This window comes from Falco punctatus (genome assembly GCF_963210335.1).
Source record: "Falco punctatus genome assembly, chromosome: 8".
Lineage (NCBI taxonomy): Eukaryota > Metazoa > Chordata > Aves > Falconiformes > Falconidae > Falco > Falco punctatus.
The window spans coordinates 19,471,898-19,493,806 of NC_137588.1; the positions used below are offsets into that span (position 1 = coordinate 19,471,898).

A 21,909-nucleotide genomic window follows, 5' to 3' on the forward strand; every position below is an offset into this window, starting at 1 on the left:
GTCAAACATCCCTGTGTAGCTTATCTGTCAGGCCACTGTGCAACTTGTTATTGCTGCTGGGGTGGTCCTTTATCCATAAATCAAATGCTGTTTGATCTCATGGGGAAGTCAGTTTGCAGTTTTAAAACAACTTGTGCCATCTGCAGGGTTGCTAGCACACGTCTCCATTAGGTACCCAGGTGTGCATAAGGAAGAGCTTCAGGTATGCCTTCCACTCAGAAGATAAGGAGATGCTTTTGTCTTGTGTATATACAAGGTGAGAGACAGCATTAGTTAGAAGCAGTTGGCTTATTGTGTGAGATTGCTGCTGACAAGCCTGCTGAGGCTTTGGACCTCTGGAAGGTGCCGGTCAACAGATCTGTGACAAGGATGGAGCAGAAAGTGTTTTTTTACAGAGGACAGAATTTATCAGGCTTCAGATAGTTTCCCTTCATGTCTTCATGGCCAGTGGTCAGAGCTGACAGATCCTCCGGTGTCAGTGGTGGCTCAGCAAACCCCACTGCGTGAGAGCTCTGTGGACACGGCGCATCCCCCCGTTGTCACACAGCTGCCTCTGCTGTCCCTGCAGTGCCTTCCCCGCGGCCCTGCTGAAGGGCACGCCGAGGTGCCGCCGCACTCTCAGCAACACCCTGGGAGGCTGTTTTCCTTGGGCGTAGCTCAGAAGTGGCTGGGAGACCGCTGCGAGTCACCTGCTGGGCAAACAAATTCCTCCCATCTGGAGCCACCCCAGATGTTGCAGCAGGATAGCAAAGCACGCTTGCCCCACCAGCGACTCCCAGCGCAGCTCTGGCACGCTCCAGTACATGTGGCCAGATCATCACGCAGGGACTGACACATTAAAAGTGACTTTGTAAACGTAGCCCCTTCTTAAAAATTGAGAGAAATAACCCGTCTGTTGTGAGGGGTTCGAGCTGCCTGAAAGGCGCGGGGCGAGCAGCTGGGGGAGGACAAAGAGGCAGTGTGCTGAGGGCAAGCATGGCCGCCTCCTGAACTCTTCAACTTCCCCTCCGTGCCTCTGAAGCTCGGGGTCCAGCGTAGAGTGTCTCTGCACACTCGCTGCGGGGAAAAGGCTTAAGCTGCATGCCTCTCACAGTGCTCTCAAGTGTTTTCCAGTGTAAATAATATCTTGGCCATTTGGCCCAAGGTTTTAAACGGGGGCAGAGCAGGTGCATCTGTGGCCGTGTGTGTGTGCATGCACTCCTGCTGCAACAGCAGGAGCTCCGACATCTGCGCCCAAAAAGGCTGGTGCAAAACCATTCATTTTGTGGACTAGTCTTTTCTTTTGTGCGGGTTTTCTCTGTGTGTTTGCACAAAAAGTACTTGCCTGTTTTTATGAGATGGGTGTGATGTGGCCAATGCTTAGTTGCTGCTCTGTGAAATCCTGTATTTTGTCGCTGCCTCTTTGCCAGAGGTCACTACTGCATCTGTGTGGTAGGAGGGATCCTCAAAACCTTGCCACTCTATTTCCGGCAGGATCCGTTAGATTACTTCTAACTCACCAATAAAAATTATTGGAGCTACTTTGGCTCACTTGATAATAGCAAACTAGTGAGCAGTGGTCGCAAGCCCTGAGGCAGTAGATGGGGAGGTAATCCCTGGCTGGTGGTCATTGGGAGGCTGCTCACAACATTGATACCTTCACCTGGCATGGTTTAATTTAAAATATGATATTTTTAGTGGAAACCTCTTAAATTTGCATAGAAATTACATAGAATGCATCAACCAATGGACAAGAAGAGGCTCCCATTGGTTTGCTCTGGGCCTCTCACTGTAAGTTGTGGCTTTGTGTTACAGCCTGGGTCGCAGCAGAGCCAGCTTCCTGCTAGCAGTTGTCCCCTGCTACCTGAGTTAGAAAAAGAAAAAGAAGGAAAAAAAACCCAAACCTGATCTACTTTTGAACTCTAGATAAATTCTTCAGTATGGTCCATGGCACAGGCTGTGGAACCACTGTGCCAACACACCTGAGACAAGGTGGGGAAAATGAATGGCAGTGGGAGGACAGCCATAAATGAGTGTTGCTGCTGAAAGCTTTGTATCCCAAATGTGCAGCATCACTGTCTGTTCACTCTCTTCCTGCCTTCGGTGCTTCACACCCGCACTTAGGTGCAGCTAAATCCAACCAGTGCCCCAGTACAGAAGTCTGCCATCAGTCTCCAAGGGAGCCCCTCTAGCTGTGTAACCCATCCCTTCACTTAGTCCTTGCCAGGCTGATCAGTGCCCCAGGCACTGGCCATTGTTATTTCAGCTCTTGCTAAATAAAGGGGCATTGAGTTGATCTCTGTCCCCTTCCTTAGCCTAACTGAAGGGTGTTTAACGTGTCCCACAAGGAGCATCTTCCCGCACAGCAGTATCTCCTTACTGACTCTGGTGAGACCATTCTGCCTCTCCTCTGACATGATAGTTCTGGTGATGGTACCACTTGGGATTAGATTGCCTTTCCAAAATTCATGTATCTTTAAAATAAAATTCTGCTAAAGCACCACCTATTGACTAATCCTGTAAACATATTCTTCTAATCCAGGACTTTACCGTTTCTAGATTTGTGATGCATATTCAGGCCTGTTTGTCCCATCAGTAGATGACAATATATGGATGCACACTTCTAGAACCTCTACTCTTCTGAAGTCATAAACTATTTTTCACAGGACTCTCAAACTCCTATGAAAGCTGTTTGCCATGTTCAAATGAAAAATATTTCTGAAAGTTGCTGATGACTGCATCTATTCAAATACGTTAATTTATTACCACTCTGAAAAGTTGATAAACAGATATCCTTGAACTTAATTTTCGCACCTCTGCAATGTAATTACGTTCTCCACTACTACATGTTTCCTCTTTAAAAGATGGGGGAGGGGGGCACTGAGCATACTATAACAGAATCACATTCAGCATTTGGTTTTAATACAAAGAAATAGTACAAAAAGGTCCATTGAATCATGGAGTGACTCAGAAGGCAATAGAGGAGGGCTTTTTGGCTATGCAAAAATGGCAGTGGTTCAACACGAAAGCAGAAAGCCTTTAAATGTGCTGTAAGGGACAGCGAGTTTCTTCATCTTGTAAAAAGTGAAGCGAGTCTAGCAAGGTGCGGTGAGGAAGTGTCGTGTCACATGCTGCTCTACAGGAAACGAGATTGAAGCTGCTGGAGGAAGTTCAGAACCGGGTGATCTCCAACGGATTCAAATAGCACAGGTTAGTTCTCTTAAAATGCCTCTTCAGTGTCCTGTGGGAGTTCTGTGATATGTGTTTTCATGGAATTTTGGTGGGGTGGATGAGAACTGGTCCATGCGGCAGGGTAATACTACCTGTGTTAGCTGGCAGTGAGGGATGTGGGCTTTTGAAGCACGACTGAATGGGGCAAAAATAGGAAGCTCATCTGTGAGTTAGCTTGGTTTGTGGGGAGCTTGGAGCCTGCCTTGCTGTAGAACAGCAATGTGGACCTGAGTCACGTTGGAAGTGCAAATGAAATCTTTTCTGTCTTGTTAAGATTTTCATCTAATGAGCAAAAGGTCTGGATTTTTAATAAAGTGTTCAGTGTTAATAAATACCAGAAAGTGCTTTTCCAAGTGCAGGTTAAAGCTATTGACTATAGCGAGAACTTCACTTTGTTTGTTTTGGCTGTACCAAGTGTATAGCTGTTCTCTTAATTTTACTGGTGCAGTCTCTTGTTAAGGTTTTCTCTCATTCCTGGTGATTTCTGTTGAGGAATTCCATCCCAGCTTTTCTGTGCTGGAGGGTTTTGACTTGAGAGCTCACTGTATCAGGAATGAAACAGCACCAGTTAGGTTCTGGAAAATGTGGAAGCTCTTAGAGGGAGGCTGTTTAATGGGATGTACGTTTTGTATTCCTGTGCAAAAATATATTCGTTACTTTTAAATATTACTAGGCAATTGTAATTGATTAAAAACTTTGAATGCAAAGCAGGAGTGGAAATTACAAAGAAAATAAGCTTCAGGATGATAAAATGTAGAATATAGTAGTAGTACTACATGGAATCTGAACTAAAATGAAAACCCAGCATGGGGTGCACGTGGTGCTGGGAGACCACAGGGGAAAGAAGAGGTGACGGCTGCGCAGCCTGCTCAGGTGGTGGCAGCTGAAGGCAAAGGTATTTGCTTTGTGCAACGACTCCCTTGCTCACTAGGCAAAGTCACAGTCTGCGAGGTAGAGGGGCTGGGACAGTGGTAGTGGCAGTGGTCTAGCACGAAATGCTGCTGTTGGGGATGACAGATGCTGTACCAAGGGCATGGCAGACATTAAAATCAGAGATTTTGAGTGTCAGGCAAGTATTTCTAAAACTGTCCGTACTTCTTCTGGAATCTTTTTTAAAGTATCTCCTTGATTCTGTTGAAAAACAGACCAAGTTGCACTGTTGTTTTACCCTCCTCGTACCACCTAGTGCATTCACCCTGATCGCAGCATAAAAACATCTACACAAAATGAATGCAGCAGCTCAGGAAGGCCAGGCGCACGAGCGGGGAAGTCCTGACTGCATTCTGCCTGGGGAGGCAGCTGCTGGGGCCAGCTGAGCTGCGAGGCACGGAGGGTCTCGGCGGCTGGGGCATAGCAGGACCCTGTGTCTGAGCAGGTCACTGCTCTGCGGCTCTCGAGCTTGCTCTCACATTTTGGGCTTTGGAGTTTTTCATGCAGAAGGCTGTCAGCTTAGCTGGGCTTCTCTGCTTCTGTAAAACTGGCAAGTTTTGCAGAAAAAACCAAAGTTCTGCCCAAAATCAGCCTTTCTGCTTTATTAGGGTTTATAGCCCCACTAGAGCACTGTGAAACTCAACTCTGTTTAACTAAGAATGTGATTTAAAAGCAATTTAGTAAAATCCCACTGCAGACATTTTCATTTCAGCCTAATCCTGCCTTATAGCTGCTCATCTCAAATAGATTAGGAGTTGTTTTAAACTAAGTATAATGGCTTGTAAATAATATATTTGAGTCTCCACACAGTGGTTTGCGCCAGGTATTTGAAACTGAATTAAAAAATATACTGAGACACTTTCCTAAATAAATAAAGCCTAACACTTTTACTCTGCTAGCAGGAGTGAGCACAGGCAACCAGGACTGAAGGAGGAGGGAAGGAGCAGGAGAGGGGAAATTTCTGAATGGGCCTGTTCCACCAGCTTGCATTATGAAAACCAGGGAAAGAATGTTTCTTTCCCTAACAAATTAAAAAGGAAATCTGCAAAAAGAGGAAAGGGAATAAAGAGTACAGACTAAACAAAAGGAAATAAATACAGATTGGAATGAAGAGAGAAGGAAACCAAAAAAAGAAAATAGTAAAAAATGGAACCAGATGGGGACAAATTCTGTGCTCAGGAAAGAAATCCTCCTCTTTTACTGAACTTCAGAAGGAAGGGAGACTGTGTGTATTTTTTTGCACATATTCATAACATCTATAGAAGAATAATTCATTTTTCTGTATGATTTTTTTAAATTATTTTGGTTTCTTTCCCTTGGGCAGTAGTAGTATAAAAGTTCGTAAGTTTGAGAGAGCTTCAAAGTTAGATGAAAGCAACTTTAAAGTACTCTTAAGTCATCAAACAAACAGAATAAACCACTCAGAATGCCACTTTAATCACTGGCCAGTTTTGGTCCCCAAAAGCTACTCAGCTGCATTGTTCAGTTGACTTTGTGTCCACTGTGCACTTGGATCCATGGCACAGGGTTGTCCTCCTCTCTGCAAGGGCAAAATAGGCGTTAAGATGTGCAACACCAGCTAATGCAAATGTGAACTGCATAGACCAGCTTCAGAGCATTCATAACAGGATCCTCGTGTGGGTTTCATTTCACCACATAGCGTATGCAAAGGCTTCATCCCAGTGAGGGACAGGAGTCTCGAGACTTTGTTCTCTAAATAGAAGTCCATACAATGCTGAATGGTTACTGTTCTTTTATTTTAAATTGACTGGATTGTTAGAGACATTTTCTTGTTTTAATATTAAATACATCAAATGGACAAGGTATCTTTCGCTGGGGCATTATTTGCAGCACACCTTTGGCACATCTTGCTGGCCATTCCCTCCCCCTTCCCTTCCCTCCAAACACTGCAAGTTCAGTTTCTGTAGTCAGCTGTTAAAAGCATCTAGAGGTTGAAGGAGTTTGGTTTTACTTTTGTTTAGTTGAGTTGTTTCAGCTTGTACATACATTTTTCCCTAGCCTAAATTATAGAAACCTCCTTATTACAAAGCTGTTGGTGAGCCATGGCTCTTTAAAGAGGAACAACTGTAGCAGTGGGGAACTCTGTGCAGTCTTACTGCTACATTCATACACGTCTGTAGGCTTTTCTGCTTTCATTCCACCATTTATATTGGCCTTTACTATGCTATGCTGAAGTTGGGGGAATTATCTTAAATTTGTTGGAGAACAAATTGGGCCCTTTGTTCCCATGCGAACATGCTATGGAGAGCAGCATCAGTGTGTTTTGCTGTTCTGACGCCTCTTCAGATGGAGCTGAGCTTCTCTTTACACACTGCCAGTTTCTCGTGCAGAATTTCTGCTTATGCAAAAGAAATGCATGACAGATGTACCCAAGCTCTGTGGACCCCAGCATTTTGGTTTCACAATAGTTGGGTTTGGGCTTTGGTTTGTTTGGGGTTTTTTTTCTTCCTTGAAGGAATGTGCAACCCAGGAAATGTTACTGTGATGTAATTAACTTCAGCAAGTGTGTTCTGGACTGAATTTACCAGGCCTCCTGTTCTGTGTAAGCACCTCTTCTGCTGGTGACAAGGTACAGAGCCTGTGGGGTTTGCACTGGGAGAGGGATGGGAGGAGGGAGGAGTCACCATGTGAGCAGCAGCACAGGGAAAAACATCTCTGATATGTGTCCTCCTGGCCTGTAACAGTCAGAAGGCATGGAGCCACCTGATGTCTTGATTTGCAGTGTAGTGGTACAGGAGTCACTCTTCTCCAAGGCCTGGTTAATGCTAATGCCACTTCACTGACATGCTCTGATGTGGCACATCTTTCCTAATATCAGATTTAGGTGCCTTAGGTTACATCAGATTTTCTGCCAAATCCACAAGCTTTTAACACATGCAGTGAGGGTGGTGTTTTTTTTTTTCATTCCAGTAGCATGGTGCTAACAGTGGAGGGATTTAAGACTTCACAAGTAGGTCAGGAGACCTAAGATATGATTTGACCAGGCATTGTGAATCTGTAGTTGTCCTGACTTAGAAAACTGCACAGTGAGGGCTGCAATGTTCAGAGTTTGGTGTTCATGAGCAGAAATTGTATGAAAAGGTCCACTGACACACACAGTGAATCAGAAAGGAAGAAATAGGAGTGAATTTACTTTTTAGTATTTTTTTTCATTGCAACAGAGGCGAAGTAGAAAGCGTGTGCTGTAGATAGGCTGCAACATGCTGACCTAGAGCTGGTGCAGCCCAGCAGATCAAGTATTATTTATTATCTCAGATGCACTGTGTTGTAAGACCTGACTGTGGCCAGGTAGAAACTGATGCTGGGAGGGTCCTAGAGGTGCTTGGGATTTTGGTTCTCTGTAGACATGAGCACAAAACCATTCTGGGCAGCTTCTTGATATGGTCTATTGCTTGTGCATGTGGGTTGATGTTTTGGTGCAGTTTCAGCAGTGTGCTTGCTTTGGAAACCACAATCTGGAGAAATCTGGGTGCTTGGCTTGGGAGATAAGAGAGGGGAAGAGTTAGCCCTAGGAGCAGGCAAACATTTTGTTTCATTCATGGGTCCACAAACCATACCAAGCATGATGAACTGCTGTCAGGATGAGGACTGGTGCAAAGCCTAATACTTGGAGGGTTATTCCACATCAGAGGACCAAAAAAGATGGTACTGCTGTGTGATCAGTAGCCAAACACACCTGTTTGGACACAGCAGGTGAGAAAGGATGGCTTGTTTGAGGGAGGGAGACATGCAGATAGGGAAAATAGGAGTATTTTTTAAATTGACATATTTCAGATTAGAAAACTGGATGCTGCAAAAGAACATTCAGTGCAATACTAAGATAAAGACGGTAAATCACATCACCTTCACCCGTTTAAAATATGCTAGGGGATTGTGGAACATCCTAGGAACAACAGTAATGATGAGAGACAGACCGAAAACAGCCCATGAGGAAGGGGTGGAAGAAATATGATTGCTTAACCTAAAGAAGAGAAGATCAAAGAGGCATGTAGAAAGTTTTCAAAAAGCCATGAAGAGGAAAGGAATAAATTATTTTGCACATCAGTTGTACATTGGATGAGAAATAGCAAATTAAATCACATCAAAGGAGGTTTAGATTAGGTAGTGGCAAAAGCTTCATTAGCTGTAATGCTAACAAAGTAGGTGGCAGAGGGATATTGCAGAATTTCCGAAGAGATAAATAAATACCTGCCAGGAATGACATAATCAATGTTGACTCAGGGGAAAGGTAGATGCCCTCTTCCAGCCCTGCTGTCTGTCATTCTGTATTTCAGTCTCCTTGTTGACAGTGACTTTATTTTTTTCTGGTTATTGATGAGAGCTGAATAGTTATTTTAAAAGCAATAAACGCTTCCAGATGTATGGTACAGAATATCCCATACTCCACTTTTCAGGGAGGGAAGATGACATGCTGCTTCTGAGTTTCCTGAGGAGATTTTGCTTTTCTACCTTTGGAGTCAGCAGATAAAATGAGTGCATTATAGTGTGCACGGTGGGAAAGCACTGAGTTATTATCATTAGCAGCTGGCAAAGTCTGCTCCTGGTGTAAGGAGACCTGAAAAGGCAGGCTGTGCCACTTTCTCGGGCGAGCAGTTATGGGAAGCCAGAAAACTGCTCATTTTTATCATGGGTCTCGAAACTCTGGTACTAACAGCAAACTTCAAATTGATACTGGCTGTGCAAAACCAGTTTGGTCTGCGTTGAACAAGGTTTCCTAGTAGCCAGTTTTGATGGATCAGGGCTCGCCTGAAGCAGCGTTTGGCTGCAGAGTTCAGGCTTTGTTGACACAGCAGCCCTGCTGCTGCCGTGACCCTTCTGTGCAGAAGTGGGGCTTTTTCTTTGCACGTGTGACCCAGCCCCCCGTGACCCAGGCTGCTTTTGAAGGGCCTTGGCAGATAATGAAGAAAACGGTGATCCTTGCACGATCGTTTGCTTGAGGACTGCCAGTCATCGGGACTGCAGTTTAAGAGAGAAAACAGACTTCATGAGAGTAATAATGTCTTACAACCTGACAAAAACAGCGCAAAGCTTCCTTTCAGTTGGGGATTTGATCCAGACACAACTCCAGCTTTGTGAGTTCAGAAAAAGTTGGTGGGGGTTTTTTATCTGGAAGCTTGTGGCCTGAGATTTGAAGTGGATCTTAACTCTGTTTAATTACTGATTCTGGTTTTGAAAGCAGAGATGTTAGGAGTTGTATTTCAGTCTGCCATATGCTAAACTTAGTCTTCAAATTTACTTACAATGAACCCAGTTTGGGTTTGCCCACGCAAGCTAGCCAAACAGTTCAGCCAGTTTGATCAGGGTTTCAGCCATATTTACAGGATTCAGCAGATGTGATGCTCACTTTAGCTAAGGTTTAACAACTGTGACAGCCACAAAGAAATTAACGGGGAAATTGGCTGCCATCTTCCAATGCCTGCTGTTTCAGGGCACCTGCACTGAGTGGTCCAGCCTGCAGTGACTGATTGGTTTTCTCCCCTGAGCTTTTGGTAGATTGGCATTAGGACAAATTTGAGTAGTCCTGTGGAGTAAGAGGACTTACTGAAGAATGTCCTGAAGAGGAAACGCAAGTGTTGAATGATGGCATGTGGCTGCTTTTGGTTTTGTGGGTATGTTTTTTTCGTGGCAGTGGTATACTGTACATACTTTTTTTTTTTTAGATTAAATGGCACAGAACTACTACTTTTTATGCAAAAAGCTGCGTTTGGTATACCACCAGGAGCTCAGCTAGACCTCCACAGAGGCAAATAACCTCCCAAACCAGCTGCTGCCTGGGCTCCCCCTGAGCTCTTGCATGGCTTGTGGAGCTGGTCTCGGAGCTGCCGGCTAACACCAAGGTGCAATGCTAGCTGGGCACTGCTTCCAAAAAACTGGCAAGAACCTTGAGCAGGTGGCCAGGAGACCTTGTCACTCCTTGAGCCATGGTTCCCACCAATTTCAGGCAAGGTGTGGATTTGTCATTCTTAGCATATTCACCTACCTAGCATGTCCACCCGGGTCTGATCTACACAGTCAGCTAGATGGGACCACATGTGTCACTACAGTCCCCAGAGCCCCCTGGTAAACCTGTGCCCTCCAGGGCAGGCACCCATGTGGCACATTGCCTTTGACTACACTTGCTGTGTAGAAACACTCGGTTATGGAAGGTCGTGGAAAACGGTTGGAGGTATAAATAATCAAATTAAAATGCAGATAGCTGAATGGAATTGCTTGGTTTTAACTAAAAATGACTTGGGCAAACACTGTCTTTCAACATGTGTGGACTCGACTAGCTTCACAAGCAGAAAGTGCAGGGTGCTGCGTGTTTCCTGGGGGGCCAGCCTGGGCTGCAGCAGTAGGCAGTGTGGCTGCACTGCTTTCCTTCGCAGGAAGGCAACACAAGACATGCCTCCTCTTTGCGTAAGGGAAGATTGACTGGCTCTTGTGCTAAGCCATGAAAGACTTTGCCCTGCCTATTTTTTTGGCAGAATCCATTAATAATCATTCTTTCCAGCTTCTCTTCTTTGCTCACTAGCTAAGTGCTTGCCATGTGCAGCTGTAAAAAGTTGTTTCCAAAGAGAACAAATTGGAGCAAAGACCTCTGTAATTGGAGACTAAGCAGAAGGGCGTTTTCACTTTGTTGTCCTTGGTTGCTTTTGGTTTGATTTGTGCCGTGCTATAAACTAGTCTCCTCTACAGGACTTTGCCCCCCCACCCCTTGCTTGTCTGCATCTGTGTCCCCCCAGTCTTAAGCTCTAGGGGTACAGACTTGCCCCATGTCCCTCCGGGGACCAGGGGGTGATCAAGGCAGTTAAGAGTCAGTAGGATAGCCCTGTGCCGGGTCCGCAGCACAAAGGTATGAAAACATAAGCCCCTAGCAATAGGATTTAGATGCCTAAGCTAGAAAATTTCTGTTTGGATATCAAAGTTGATCACAGTTACAGTTTTCCAGGATATTTTTATTGAAAAGCTTTTCCAATTAAAACCATCAGTTTTTCAAAAGCCTTCCCCTCCCCAAGAGCAAAGATGAATTTGGCACAAAGTTTAAATTTCAGAAATTAGAGAATTCTAAAATTGGCTTTTAAAAGAAATTTAAAATACTTAAAGCAAATGTAGGCTCTGGTGAAATTTGTGCTTCGAAGAACAAAACTGTTTGTTTTTTTAAATTCCTGATTAAGGCAGAAATCTCTTCATGTCTCAAACTTTGACAGGTTATAAAATTAGTTTCCTACTCCTGGGGGTTTTTTTCCCCAAAAACCCCACATTGTTTAATCCTGTAGGATACCAGCATACACAAATTTTAGTGCCTCTCCAGGTAGAACAGGGAATGTGAATTCCTAGACTTAGTCTTTCATATAACATTAGAATTTCTTTGAGTTTAAAAGAACCACAGACTGATGCAAAACAGAACTTGTACCTTACCATCTATTAGATAACTGCCAAAACAAGTAAAGAAGTATATTTCATGAATGAAATCTTCAGAAGCTCTCTTTACTTATAGGGCTTCCATCTGGACAATGAAAACCTTAGATTAGGTATGGACAGTTTAACTGTGTGCCCCTACTGTAGGTGTTTGAACTGGCATCATCTGCTGCAGATGTGTACTGCATGCTCAGATGTGTATGTGCAAATTTCAGTCCCAATATCAACGCTGAGTCTTGAGCTGAAGTGCCAGATGTAAAATCTGAACCCTCCGTTTCAGTGTTCTCACCTATGTTTCGTAAATATCTGTATTTCATAAATATCAACTCCTGCAAAAGTAGATGAAATGCTAAGATTAATGTAAAAATGGCTTTACAAAGCTATTTTGAGTTGAATTTTTGTTGTAGCTCCACCTGTAGTAAATGAAATAAAATGTAATTGCGGTTGGTCAGTACTCTGATCTCCCGTTGGCTTATAATGGTATAAATATGAAGAATATTAGTATTGCCTGGATTTTACTCTTTGCATTTTGGCAGCTTATTTATGAAATAACTTAAACATCTCTTAGCTGTACCTTTCTTTTCCAATTGACTTTTGACATTTTTTTTCTTGCCAAAAGGCAATGTTGGAAATACTTAACAGAAAAATTCATCCTTGTATTACTCAGGATGTTTTCCAGATTGGACCAAATGGAAATTGTCAGTGATAGGAACAGTGCATGAGCATCGTGGGTAACTTGCACACATGCAAACTCAGATGCTGAAGGCTAAGGTCTCTCCTGTTACACATGGAGAGGTATCCAATGCACTGTAGGTTAGATTTGTACTGTTTCACAAAAAGCCAAACTAAATCCAGACAGAAGAGGCAGAATTCCAGGTCTGTCCTTCCACCACTCCAGCTGTGAATGGGAGTCTGAGAGAGCAGCCACCAGGGTGTCAGGCTCCTTGCCTGGGGATCTCTTTAACACCAGTCCACCAGTTCCACCTCCCTCATGTGGTTTCGATTCAGGAGGATGATTTGGAGCTCATCTCCAGGGTGGCCAAAGAGTGAGAGTGTCTCCAAGCTCCTCCACCCATCCCTCTGGTTGGTCCCTGGCTTGAAGGTGACCTTCTGCAGGGCAGTCACCAAACCACTAATTTGCTCTGGAGATGCTCTTCCCAAGAAGCAAGTCTAGAGCAGGAGACCTCCTGCAGGGTTTCTATACAAGTTTCCATTAGGTAATAGTTCACTTCACCCAGTAACTGGTCTTGAAGGTGGCAAAGTGCTAGTCAGCTCAGAATAAGGTATGTGATGGATTCAGTGGTTCAGTATCACAGGAGGAAAAGACAGTTCTTTGTCTTCCCTGCTGGTAGCCTGCTTTAGCCCTAGAGCTTCAACTGGCAGCCTCGTCACTTATCAGATTCACATTACTACTTCTGGACCGTAGGTCTGGAGTGAAACTAGAGCAGTTCCTGTCAGTTAAAGACAGCTAATACCTTTTTTTTTTTTAACTTTTATTAAAAAAAAAAAACAACTCTTAGAATTAAGCTTTTCTTGCTATAGCAATAGAGGTGGTGGAACAACACAGTTGATATGGGTATGTTATGGAAGCTATGTTTTTTAAAACTGTGGAAAAGATGGTCTGAGCTAGTAGAGTTTATATATGATACGAAGAAACAAACAATGTAGAGATAATGGCAAGCTTCAATTAATGGTTATCTGGTCTGTTAGTTTTGTACAAGCCATCTAAAGACAGTTTTTGAGTTGTCTTATTGAACAATTTTAAATAGCAGTAATGTATTGCTTCCTCTATTTCTCTGAAGTAAGTTGCAGGAGAAGTTTCTTGCTGGATTCCAACCAGGCAAATAATCTGGTGGTGCAGCTGGACTTGTTTTTAATATGGGTAAGAACAAGACATCATTTGCCAGTACTGCCAGGATATTAGGTGATCCTGTAAATTCGCATGTGAAATACTGTGTTTTCAGTAACGCTGTTGCTTTTCTTTGTTGTTTTTAAGTGAAACAATTTCAAACCAAAATATGTATGATAGATATTTAAGATTAAAATTAATCTGTTATCCTTAATTCAGTTTGGGTTTGGGGGTGTTTTTTGTAATGCTTTGGATGCAGTTTCTCAAGTTTTGTAGACCCTTTTGAGAAGATGATCACCTTTTGGCCACAGTACCCGAGTAGTTTGGGCTGACCTAAGGTTGGCTTTGACGTGAAGAAGGGGTGATTAAAGTCCTGGAGCGGGGGGAGGGGGGGGCTGTTTGCTGAAGCAGACCTTCTGTTTGTTTCAGATTATTTTTTGCCTCCTCTTTTCCCTCCCCTTTATTATTTCCATCCTGATTTTAAAACCTCTTCTGCAGATTTGTTTTTATATTGCTGAGAACCTTTAAAAATCATTACTGAAACGATAGCAGCCCGTCGGAAAGCTTTCTGAGGCACAGTATGAGCTACACAGCAGAGGCCCTCTTCCAAGCTAGCCAGAGCGGATGCTGCGAGTGCCTTTGATGGCTTGTGCAAATGGGCACTTTGTCACCCAACTGCCTGCATGTGCAGATACCCAGCGTACCTTGCCCAGCCTCATGTACGTCAGGGTCTTCAGGCTTTGAAAGTAATACTAATTTTAATTACTGTAAGCTAGTTAATATGTAAATTATCCAAGAGAGAGTTTCATTTTGTAGCTATTCCCAGAGGAGGAGCTATGATACAATACCATTCATGGTAAATGCTAATAACTCTTCAGTATGCAAAGTAATGGTATGTTTTGTGTATAATCATTTATACCTCAGTAAGCTGAAAATTTTCCATTGCTTTATTTGCAGACTTGCACTAATTCCTTCGGGAATGTGAATTATACAAAAAGTAATTGTTTTGTAACAGTCCAGCAGAGTCTACAAAGGACTTAACTTTCCATGGCCACGTTACTGAAATAAGCATTTAAAGGGCAGATCAAATGCTGTTTTATAGCTTTTTGCATCAGAGGTCAGAGGTTTTTGAACACAGAGGATACGACTCGTATGCAGAATGAGTCCTCATTTAGTTTCTAGTCAGGTTGTAAGGTCTGACATGAGTTTCTATTCAGTTTGTGGTCTGTGAGCAGGGCACAGAGGGAAAGTTACGAGGAGTTTATCAATAGGTCATAGTGCTTTGAGACAGATGACAATATATCTTGCTGGCTGCTCTCCCCTAGTTCGTGAAGTCAGATGCCAGCAGTGCTGAGCGCAAGTGATGGCACCTCTGTGCAGACTGTGGCTGTGGTCCTTGCTCCACCAGCCTTCTGCATCCAAGGGAAGGTGGTGTGGGAGCCAGTGCCAACTTTGAGTGCTGATCGTGAGGCTCCTCAAATTCATTACTTATGTGCAGATATGATTCATTGCCTCACAAATGATTGGGTTTAATGACCAGCCCCGAGCTACAGTGCAAATCCCTGCACAGCAAAGAACATCAAGGGACTTTGCAGGATGCGCTCTTCTGAATCTTTGTCTGATCATCCTAAATAATTCCAACACTTTCAGCAAATTCATAAGGTACAATGGGTCTCATCCAGCCCCATCTGAAAACCAGCCTGAGCCTTTCCCCAAACTCTAACGAGAGTAAAATCAGACTCTCCATCTCCACCCATTTTAGTGGTGGTTTGGAGTCTCGGCCCTTTGCAGCCTCAAATCATCCAAAATTAACTTTTGGAACGGAAAATAAGATATTTTTTTTCCTTTTAATTAAAATCTCTACCAGACCTGGTTGCCTGTTTCTCACAAAACTGATTTATGGGACTTGCCACACTGAACGGAGATTTTTATTGACAGTAACCTGGCTCCGAGGTGGTATTCATTTTTTCTGGACCGTCTTTGGTGGAGCAGGCTGCCTTACATTATGCAGATCTAGGGCTGGGTTTTGTTTTGTTTTTCCCACACTCTGGGCAGATCAGTCTTTGATTGCTACTTTAATGACAGGTATTCAAGTTACTCTCTAATTCATGTCGACACCTGGGCTGTAAAAACTCTAATGCACTCTTGCTTGTGTAGTTGCTTTCCCGGCTGGCTACCCAGGCCACTTAACTTTTTGTTTGGGCTTTTGATGTGAAATCTGAACTAATCTCTGTGCACTGTAGTTTTTCAACATTCTTATAGGAATATTGCAATATTTACAAGAGAGAGGGATTGGAAAATGGTGCTTTAAATTCATTCCACATGTCTGGCCCTTACATGCCTCAGATTTCCCCTTTAGAGGTAGTCGCTATTTCAATATTATTTTATAGATGCTGGCTTTAGTAGACCAGTCATGGTTCACTGCGGGTTTAGTAAGACTTGGTTGATTGTGATGAAGAAAACATTTTACGTTAAAAAAGTCTATTTGAATGCTGAAGCCAATTGAATTCTAAACCTATGCCTACTGAGAAGTAAAATCATCTGGCAGTGTGTGACATCCTTGATCCTTTGCTGTATGCCTTCATTATAGTAAAATGCTTTCAACTGCAGCTTCATGTCATCCTGTTGGTCAGAAGAGAAAGGTGAATGAAGACAGCTTCAGCAATGGCATTACACAGGCCATAACATTATTAATTTAGTGCCCTGGGCATGGAGAGGAGGTAGTGTGGGGTGTCCCAGAGCTCCCACAGTGTAACCTGTGGCTCCAAACAGGCTCTTTTCATCCCAGCCTCAGGGTTTGCAGAGAGAAGCCCCTCTGCTGTGAAGGGGATGCACAGCACGCCAGTTAGCAACTGTGGTCAGCAGAAGTCCACTAGCAAAATCCCAGGGCTTGCTCACCAGATTTGGTTCCTATGACTTCTTTCCACACTGGCTGAAAGTTGTAACCGCTCAAGTGACCAAAAAAAGCTATTCAGACTAATTTCTGATACTTTTTGGCCTGTTATGCCATAAAACAGTGAACAGAAGAGGAAAAAAATCTCCAGACTTCTGTCAATTTGATCCAAGTGGCAGGATTGCTTTCTTACTACACAAAGCAAACAAGGGGTCAGACCTGTAACATCCTAAAAACAGAACAAAAAATATGGAGCAATAGGTGGAAAGGCAACAGGCAGGGGACACTAACATGGGCAACAGTTTTTTTCCCATGGTAACAAGCTAGGGGCTCTGAGGGCCAGCCCGTGCCTTTCCGCCTGTGGGTGACCAGGTGCAGGAAGCATCCCTTGCTGCCCTCCGCCCGGCTCCCTGGGCTGGCTGCCTGCCAGGAGTGACCCGGTCCAGCCGGAGAGCGGAGCCATGCTGTGTGGTGAAGACAAGCTGGTGGGAGAAGTCCTGTTCTTGGGGACTTCTTCCAAGTTAACGAACGCTTTTTGTTCTGATTTAGGACTGATGAAGGCAATACTTAGAAATCCTTAATTTCTGAACTAGCCTGTTCACCCTACTAGCAGCTCCTAGAGCTTCAGGCGGCTCAGGTTTTGGGAAGAAAGCTGTGTGGTGAAGCGCATGCTGCTGAACAGCCACTTGACTCCGAGTGACCACCTCTGCAGTAATGAGGCACTGGAAAAAGCAGCCCCATTGCGAGAAGCTCTTGGGCTATGTACTAGCAGCAGTATTTTGTGGACACAGCATGTTCACAAGGAGGAACAGGCAAGGCAATAAGATGGAGAGAGACATGAGGTCCTCATTGCCCTGGGTATATTGTCCCTATGTGGAGATGTCGTCCCTACAGCCTCTCCAGAGCACCACCACAAGGGTCCCTTTCTTTAGGGCTGCACGCTGAGGTTGCCTCCAGCCTGGGTGAATCCCGTGTTGGCTGCGTTGGGCAGCATGCCTGGGATAACACAGCCTTGTGCGTTGTTTCAAATACTTGGGTTGACTAAAGGCTGCCTTAGATGGTAGGTGATTGAATATTGCAGGCAGCTGTGCTCCGGACAGCTGAAGTAAGAGCTCAGGCACAAACGGCTCAGTCCTTAACCATCACTTCTGCCTGCCAGAGAGCGAGCAAAGCTCTTTGCTGTGGGGCTTTTCTTTGTGGAGGGGTTGAGGGAAGGATTTGTCCTTTTCTGGCAGGGAGGCAGGAGCCGGGAAGGAGCTGCAGGAGGTTGCAATGTCTCCAGTTGAGTTCTCCTGTCCTGAGGGCTGGGATACAGCCCAGTAACTGTAGATGTCTCTTCTGCCTTTGGCCCTGACCTCCTGCTGAGGAATGACACACACGTGCTGGGTTTAAAACACCGGCGAGACTCCCTCCCGCGGTGGCTGGTGCAGGGGCTTTGCTCCAGGCGCCATTTGCAGGGCTGAGGTCCCGCTCCCAGGGCAGGGATGCTGTGGCAGGGGCTGAGGAGACTCTCAGTCTGAGCAGACAGGAAAATGTTTGTACGTCTCCTCTGAAAGAAATTACAGGAGCATGGATTCGATGGAAGCTGTTTTCAGTGAGTCAGAGCGATGCTTTCTGCGACAGTGCATTTGCTCTCATATTATCAGCTTTTCTCAAGTCAATATTCAAACACTTAAACTGATCCAAAGCTTTGCTGCTGCTTCCAAATAGTGACTGTACTGGCGGGTGGAGGCAGTCCTCTGAAGCTAGCCGTTGCCTATGATCCTCTACATATCTTGAAAAATATGTCACTGAAAAGAGAAAAACTTCTTTAAATACTTGGATTAAAACAACATTCTGACACCACAGTGGCCTATTTCTTAGCTGTAATTTTCCATGGATGCAACACCACTGGATTTTCACCATATAACTCCTGGTTGCCTTTGACAGATGAGGTTTGCTGGATGCAGCTTGCCGTGGACCATGAGTGCACCTGACTGTTTACTGCTCTTGGCAGCCCGTGGTTGTGTGCTGGCTCAGTGATCTGATAGTTTGCTTGTCACTGACACCCCACAGTAACCTGCTTTGTTACTGTTTTCCTGTGATGGTAAGAAGTAGATGGAAAGTGTTTAGGGGGTCCTAAGACTCTGGGGAATTGCCCAGTGTGAACTGCAGGCAGTGCTGCCTGCGGGGTCACTGCACTTGGCTGGGTGCTTGGGGATGAGAGAGGTGGGGGTGAGGGATGGAGGAAGATGGGGATGCCGTAGGGTTGGCAGGGCACAGCTGCCTGGGATAACGTGCAGAGACGTGAAATCACTTCACAGCATCCTCTCATATTTATTTCTAACTAGTCTTGTGCTTTGTTTGCTATTGTGGTTATTTATCTTACTGCTCCTCACTAGCCTCCCAGAACCTGCACCTTTCACATACCTCTTACAACAGCGTAACTGAGCAAAAAGTTTAGAACTCTGCTATTGATTGAAAAGGGTATGTCTAAAACAAAACAAAAAATGTATCATCTCTCTGCAGCCTAAGTAGGGCTGAAAAAGTGCTCACTGTGATACTGGCTTGATGTGTTTCTTCCCCAAGAAATGCCCCATGCAGTCCTACCAGAGGCCTCCAGGCTCTTGCTTTCCTCTTCTCTCCTTTTTGGCCCCCGACTGCAGCAGGATGGCGTTACATCCCATAAGTCAGTCACTGCTGGGTTTGTAAAGGTGCAGTTCTCCGTGGCAGATCTTTCTGTTATTGCCAGCTCCTGTGTGTCATTCAGGTTGGGCTGTCCTGTCCTGGGGCCATGCAGACCTCATCCACTTTACACATGTGCCCGTGAGTGAAGCCTACCACCCACCACCCCTCCGAGGGCCCTCTGTGGAAAGAGAAGTGTCAGGGCAGGAGCTCTATGGCACTGCTGGTACTGGCCATGTTCTCTGCCCTGGCATTTTGCATAGGGGATGGTACTTCTTGGTCTGGATGGAGTGTCGTACTTGTACCACTCATTTCAAGTACTGGGGAGAGTTTTTCTGAAATGCGTAAAGTCCCAAATAAAGTTGGCTTCCTCTCTCTGGCATCCGCAGCCCCCCAGAATTTCCCTGGGTTTCATGCATCCAAAGTAACTTCTCTGTTGGTCTCTCTTTGGGCTGTCTGGTTCTCTGCAAGTGGTTTTAAGCTTGTGTTTTCAGTGAAATGTTAGTGCCTCCTTTTGCTACCACAGCTTCCTCTGGACAGGACAGGACAATTCGCATTCCCACACCCTTGTGATGTCCTTTCTCAGGCCACGGAATCTTGTAACTGTGCACTAAAGGAGTGTTGTTTCAGCCAGAAACCATCCTTAAAAGACCAGTCGTTGATGTGAAAGGACTCAAAAATACTGAGAGTAACATTTTAGGTGTCACTTTCTTCCTCCAGAGCTTGTCAGCTTTGAAAGGTTTATCCCAGTTAGAAGGAGGAGAGTCCAGACTTTCCGGTGATTATACAGTGGCCCCACTGTGTCTCCATTAAAACTTGTACCAGGCCAATTCAGCACCTGTCAGGCTTTTCACTCCTCTGTGTGTGAATGACTGAGGCATATATATTTATATATATGTATACAGGTAGCTTCATGCTGTACTGTGCTGTTTTGGTGCCCTTGTTGAATTCTTTAGGGGCTTAAAATCATTCATCTATCTATCTGTTTATTTATAGGTTTCTACATATTTAGTAACCTCAATAAAAAGAGAAGAAGAAAAATACATTATTTTTTCAGATGGGATTTATTGACATGGTGTTTCATGGGAGGAGCGTCTTCACATGCTCTAAAGCTCTCATCCACACCTTGCCGCACTCCTGCACTGACTCTTTAACGCAGGCAGCCCCTCTGGCCTTTGGAGGATACGGTGGTGGAATGTGGGATGTGTAGAGTTACTAATGACTCGGGTCCACCAAGGAAAGCGGGAGCAAGGGGACTTGAACAAATTTCATGACATCACGGTAACATTTTTTATCAAAATAGCTTAATAGTCCTATACTCTGTTAAAAAATGGCTCATGAAAAAAACCTGTGGTCTGTACGAAACTGATTTTAAACAATTTTCCAACTGCTTTGTAATGTGTTTACTCTTAGTTGTCCTTTTTGTTTTGAGAGCTACTTTAGTACAGTGCTTGGTAACCTAGCCCAATTTCTTCAAATTCAGATTTTTAAATATTTTCCCTTCTTTCACATGCATTCCTTTCTGGTAATGAAAGAACCAAATCAATACTGGGTTGGAAGTTGGGGCCTTTTGCGTAGAGGGCCAATCAGCATTTTAATTGATTATTTTGGGGTGGTTTTTTTTTTTCCCCTGAAGTTCTATCAATTCTATTTTATTTCTACAGTTGTTTGTTCCTTCCGCTTTTTTTGCTTGGAAATTAATCATGCAGGAAATGATTAACCACAGTGAGCTGTCTGTCTGCCTCTGACTCAAAACGTTTAAGAGGGGCTGCCTTGAAGCCTCTCAAAATGGCTGACTAGATGCAAGTTGTTCACACTGTCCATCCCACATTAAATGTCACATTTCTTTTTAGCATTTGTAATGTTCCTGAAATTATTTCTGAAGTACCAAACTAAATCTGAAATGCTCAGAATTTGTGTTTCAGGGAATTCAGTTTGGTGCCACTTTTGCTTGCTGCTCTTCATGGATTACTTCCCGGAGCAAAGGGCTCTCTGCAGAATGCAACATATACTTTCTCTCTCCTCTGTTTTGGTTGTTAAATGAAATTAGTTTATATCAGGATGTATTGCATATCCTAATATTTTAATACCATTTCAGATAGTGACTGCCAGGTGTGCCTGGTAGCTTGCAGAAATCAGAGCTTCCTTCTGCAGCTCTGATCGTACGATTTACCTGGGATTAGGCGGGCGGCTCTGGGGCATCTCGTTTGCTCACGGCTGGGGTGGCTTTCTTAAAAGGCAGCAGATGCAGGCTGTGCACACACCCCTCTTGAGAAGATTGCTGCGGTCTGGCACCGGGGTCGTAGCTGAGGCAGAGCAGAGCGAGTGCGAGGGGGGCTGCAGTGGGGTGTCTACTCATAGGGATGGCAGCCCCGATCAGGGCTGGACCCCTGGGGGGAACGGCAGAGTGCATGGTGCTGCTGGCGCCTGCCTCGCAGTGGGAGAGCAGCTGCTGCTGCCAGCTGTGGAAATCCTTCTCTCGTGCTGACAATACAGACCTTTGTGCGTGGGGCTCAGGGGCCAGTGCTGTGGCGTACGTGTGAGGGTTGGTTACTGTAATCCTTTCTGCAGCACCACCAGTGCTCATCTAGGTATAACGTTTCCATATAGCTGCTTAAAAGCTGAGGTAATTTACACTACTGCCTAGAAAATGCACCAAGGACATGTGTCCTTGGTTTCAAAGTAACCACTATGCCTTCAGCCTTGGTCTTTCGGAACTGGTTCCTTTTCAGCACCTTGCAGCATCAAGTGTAATAAGCGACCTGGTTGTTAACAGGTTTGGTAGGTAAAATTTATTACTGGGTGGATCGGTTACTATTTCAGGTATTTTATAGTGTCAGCTGTTAGCAATCAAACAAAATGTCCATTTCTTAAATCCAGCTCTTTCCCATTAACTAAGAGCAAATAATGAACTGAGTGTGTTGCTGGAGTGTAGGACAGT

General features: G+C 44.5%; 1 protein-coding gene across 5 annotated transcripts in view; it reads left to right on the plus strand.

The window, feature by feature from the left end:
- WIPF1 (WAS/WASL interacting protein family member 1) overlaps window positions 1-21,909 on the plus strand; it is a 57,395-nt gene that overhangs the window by 14,743 nt on the left and 20,743 nt on the right. The window contains exons 1-2 of one of the 5 annotated variants that reach the window (XM_080400539.1): window positions 997-3,189; window positions 18,234-18,390. The exons of 2 other annotated variants lie outside the window; for them this stretch is intronic. The gene's annotated coding sequence lies outside the window, so the exon portion shown is untranslated. Of the gene's footprint in view, window positions 1-996; window positions 3,190-18,233; window positions 18,391-21,909 lie in introns of those variants that run through there. 2 more of the 5 variants (XM_080400540.1, XM_080400541.1) reach the window with 2 other exon arrangements.